The following is a 5,458-nucleotide window of genomic DNA, read 5'->3' as shown; positions in this document are numbered from 1 at the left end:
GCGTCAACCGCTTGTTGATGTGGTGCGCAGGTAAGTATCTCTCAACCACAATTTTATTTTAACACATTGGGGACAATGTCATATTTAGTTTGGGGGGAGAGATTTAAAAATTTTATTTTCTGCACTTTAATTTTCTGTGTTAGTTTTTTTTTCTATTTTAGTTAAGGATGGCAATAAGCTTGACGATAATTGTATACTGCTGATTAGTGTGATGTGATCTGAAATTGTAAAATAACTGTGTGCTTGATTCTGTTAACTCTTTGGATTAGTTTGGATGCTTAGAAACCTGTGTTTATCTGCAAATACTCAATCTGTGAAAATTGTTATAATTGTTTTACGATGGTTTGTGGTAAGATTGACAGGATAGCTTAAAACTTGCATGTTTATTCTTTTGAGACGAAATCCTTGATAGTGTTCAATTGGAATATGACTTAGGCATTTGTTGGAAAGTTTGAGCCTTTCAAGCCTACCGTAATAATGTGTATCCCTAGTTAACCTTTTGAGCCTAAAGCCGTTATGTTTTTCACCCATCGATTTGAAAAATTGCAACCACACTATTAATTTTTCTTCACCATGTTATCCATGATATCATAAGTTACATAATTAGTTTGGGGGAGGAGAAACATTTAGTGTGAGGAAATAGTGAGAGGGAGAAAAAACTTGTAAGATTGAGAAGAGGAAAATTGTGTAATTCAATGTCACTGAAAAAAAAATGAAATATGAAAAAAAACACAATAAAAAGTAAAAATATGTGTGAAAAAAAAAGAAGAAAAAATTTCAGTGATGTTGAAAAATAATAGAGATGTCTTTTATCAATCTTGGTAAATTCAGGGAATATTATGAGATCTTAGAAAAAGAAAAGTAAGAAGCTTGTGGGTTCTGTTTGTGTGCTTATGATATCTTGAGCCAAAATTGACTTTTGCCTATCCCTGAATATCTGAGCCATATTATCTAAGGCCTTGAAAAGACCTAATGATTCCAAAGAATAGTGTCAACATTAGTGGAGAAAGGTAAGCATGCAAGCTTATGAGTTATCAGGCTGTGGAACTGTTGGAAAGAGTAAAACTTTTATAACAATGTTTCACATTTGAATAAATTTTTGCAGTTGTACATAGTGTTATAAACTGAGCATCTAAATTAATTGTTAGAGTTGGTAGAATTGAAATTCTAGTTTGCGCAATAGAAGAGAACAACACATGAGGCAGTAGTGTTATGATTATCTGATAGCGTAGTTAGTAGATTAGTAGTTAGTAGTATATATCTTACTCGAGGGCGAGTAAGAATCTAGTTTGGGGGAATTTGTTAGGCTAAAATTAGTCTAAGATTCGGGTCATATTTCGGTTAGTTTTCACTCTTTGTTTCTAGTTTTAGGGCTATTTTACGCTTGATTCTTTTGTTTCAGGTCCCTGGGTGTTTAAAGAAAGTATTTACAAGAATTGAGGACTAGTGGTGAAAGAATTGAGAAGAAAAACCAAAAAAACATATGTTGCTGCCAAATCCCGTCGCGACGGGCAATATCCCAGTCGCGACGGGAACTGGCAGAAAGATTTTCAAGAAATCGGCACCCCCGTCGCGACGGGAGCATTGCCAGTCGCGACGGGGACCCCAGTGACGGGATTTTTGGGCAGTTTCGTAATTTCACGAATTTTTAAGTTGAGACTTGGTTTAAATAGTGAGAGTTCGTGAAAATTAGGGATTATTCAGAATTGGAACCCTAGAAACAAAGAAGGAGGCTAGAAGAGCGGCTTGTGGCGACCCGAATCGATTGCTTCAACTAGTTCTTTCTCTTCTCTTTAATTTTTCTATGTTCTTTTCTATGTCAATGTTAATTATGGATTTGATTATGGATGTTTTGAACTAAACTCCTATTTAGGGAGAATGATGAATGTTGTTTAAGTTTTTCCTAGTTAATGAATAATTGCCATTCCTCCATCTTGATTGTGAACACTATTCATATTTGTGTTTAATTTCCATGTGCAAGATTGATCACCTTTTACATGTTTTATGATCTCAATTCGAAATCTGAAAAGTGAGAATTGAGAATGCTAAAATTGGATAGTCTAGGTTTTGATGTGAAACGAGAGTATTTACATAGCCTTTGTGACCAATAGATTATTGCTTAATGCTGATTTCATGTTAGTTTAATTAAGAGATTAATTAGAGAGCATGAGATTTAGAACCTAGAAGATCTGAAAAGAGCTAGGTTAATTTATAATCTGTCATTTACTTCAAGAGAAGGATAGCAATTAGACATTAACATTGGTAACTTAACAACAGGATTCGTCTCCCTATTCTCTCATCTTGATTAATATTCACTTGTTTCTTTAAGTTTCTTGAATTTCTTTCTTCCTTTTTCAATCATAAATACTTTTGATTTGCCAAATAGAATTATAAGTATAGTTTAGTAGTAATTAATCCAATTCCCTGTGGTTCGACCTCACTTGTGTGAGTATACTACTTGATTGCGTGCACTTGTGTAGTAATTAATAATTTTCGCAACAAATGGAACGAGGGAAACCATGAAGCTTGACAACCTCTCGAACAAACACTTCAGCTACCGTGGCAGCTATATAAGGGTGCCTAAGTGGGATGAAATGCCCATACTTGGTCAAGCGATCAACCACCGCCAATATGGAGTCATACCCATGCGACATAGGAAGTCCTTTGACAAAATCCATGGATATATTCTCCCAAACTTGTTCGGGAATGGGCAGAGGTTGCAGTAGCCCCGCGGGAGATTGAGCGAGATACTTATTTCGCTGACAAACTACACAATCAGCCACAAACTTTTGGATGTCTTTCCGCATTGTGGACCAATACAAGTCCCTTGCTAGGTGTTGAAAAGTTTTAAACACCCCCGAGTGTCCTCCCACCTTGCTGCCATGATACTCCTCTAGTATCAATGGAATGCATGAAGAGGTAGACGGTAATACAAGTCGTCCGCGAAATTGCAAAATCCCTTGCATTAAGGTGTACCCGCCCCCATCCAGCCCTTTTTCCAAGTCTTGGAGCACCTTCGAGAGCATAGGGTCAGCCCTCACTTAGTCTTGCAGATCGGGTATAGAGATCACATTAGGTACAGTAATGGTGGCCATGAGGGTTTCATTTTGGACCCTGGAAAGTGCGTCAGCCGCCTTGTTCTCAAGCCCCGGTCGATACTGAATCTCAAAGTCATACCCCATAATCTTGGTAAGCCATCGTCGGTGCTCCTCCGCCACTAACCGTTGTTCCAGGAGGTATTTGAGGCTGCGTTGATCAGTACGCACCACAAACTTGTGCCCCAGTAAGTAAGGGTGCCACTTCTGAATAGCAAGCACAATAGCCATCAGCTCCCGTTCGTACACTGACTTTGTTTGAGTGCGAGGGGACAAGGCTTGACTAAAGTAAGCTATAGGTCGCTGGCACTGCATGAGTACAGCCTCTAATCCGATCCTCGATGCGTCTGTCTCCACAATGAAAGGACAAGAAAAGTCGGGTAAAGCTAACACCGACACTGAGCACATAGCTTCTTTCAACTTTTGGAAAGCATTCTGAGCATCTTCATTCCATCCGAAGGCATCCTTCTTGAGCTGGTCAGTAAGTGTTCTTGCTATCGTTCCATAATCCTTGACAAACTTTCGGTAGTAACCTGTCAATCCCAAGAACCCTCTCAACTCCTTAAGAGTTCGAGGGACCGGCCATTGGCACATGGCTGCCACTTTGGTTGGATCTGCTGAAACACCCTGAGCTGAAATGATATGCCCCAAATACTCCACACTCTCTTGCCCAAACAAACACTTATTGTGGTTCGCGTATAGCTGGTGTTGCTATAACCTCCTCAATACCTCCTCTAGGTGACCCACATGTGCTTCCAAAGAAGGGTTGTACACTAGAATGTCATCGAAGAACACGAGCACATTATGACGAAGTAAGTCCCGAAAAATTGTATTCATGAGAGCTTGAAACGTAGATGGAGCATTTGTGAGACCAAACGGCATTACGAGGAACTCGTAGTGTCCCTCGTGGGTACGAAAAGCCGTCTTCTCCACATCTTGGGCTGCCATTCGGATCTGATGATAACTCGACTTGAGGTCCAACTTCGAAAATACCTTGGCACCATATAACTCATCGAGTAGCTCTTCAATTATCGGGATAGGGAATTTGTCGGCCACGGTCTCCCTATTCAAAGCCCGGTAATCAACACAAAACCTCCAGCTGCCATCCTTCTTTTTGACTAGCAATACCGTGCTCGAAAAAGGACTTGTGCTTGGCACACATATGCCCGCTCTTAGCGTTTCTCGCACCATCCTCTCTATTTCATCCTTTTAGATTTGAGCATAGCGATAAGGACAAACTGAAATTGGTCCCACTCTCTCCTTTAGTATGATTCGATGCTCCTTATCTCGAACCGGTGGTAACCCCGAAGGCATGTTGAACACCTCCTTATATCAGTCTACTAATTCAGCCACTGGCCCCGGTATCGACTGCTCAACTTCAGCTTCTTGTGTATGTATAGCCCAGAGATGGACCCAGAATCCATATCCACTTCGCTCCACCGAATAGAACATGGATTTTAGAGTGATGGCAGACTTACAAAGGCTAGGATCGCCTTGCAAAGTCACCCAAGTGCCATCTCTTTCGAACTTCATTACCATAGACCTCCAATTGACTTGCATATTCCCCAACGTTTCCAGCCATTTAATATCCAATATCACATCAGCTCCTCCCAATTCTAACGACAAGAAATCGGTGACTACTCGAAGAGCCCCTAACTCCAAGGACACATTAGCACAAACTCCTTCTGCCTTCACCTTATCTCTGGTGCCCAAAAGAATGCCATAGCCATTTGTCTGTGATATTGGTATACCCGTGGCTTCTACCACTTCAAGAGAAATGAAATTATGGGTAGCCCCACTGTCAATTAACACTGCGACTGGCTGCTGCCCAATTTTTCCAGCTAACTTCATAGTATGGGCTGAAGAAATTCCTACTAGCGAGTTTAACGAGAGTGTCACTAATGTTTCTTCCGTCGTTTCAGCTTCCTCAGCTGTCGGGGATGGTGGTGGTGATTCCACGGTCGGCTTGGGTTCATCCTCTTCAGCAAACAGTAACACTTGTAGATACTTCTGTTCGCATTCATGTCCACGATGGTACTTCTTGTCACAACGAAAACACAATCCTTTTGCTCTTTTCTCTTGATACTCTGCCTCGGTCATCCTCCGCATTGTCGGGGCCTTGCCAGTGGTGTTCATCATTATGGTTGGAGAGGGTGTAGTAACCGGGGCAGCCGTGAGTGACTTAGTGTGAAACACATTATGATTTGGGCGGAGCGGATTAATGGGTGTCAAGTGGGGTTTGTTGGGCTGAAGTGAGTGAGTCACATTCATGAGTTGGCTTCCCTCCTCAATCCTTTGGGCTGTATCCATTATGTGAACCAACCCCATGGGTTGCAACATGTGAAGAGTGCCTCTAATTCCTT

Source organism: Cannabis sativa, chromosome 2, assembly GCF_029168945.1.
Source record: "Cannabis sativa cultivar Pink pepper isolate KNU-18-1 chromosome 2, ASM2916894v1, whole genome shotgun sequence".
Lineage (NCBI taxonomy): Eukaryota > Viridiplantae > Streptophyta > Magnoliopsida > Rosales > Cannabaceae > Cannabis > Cannabis sativa.
This window is presented reverse-complemented; position numbering follows the sequence as displayed.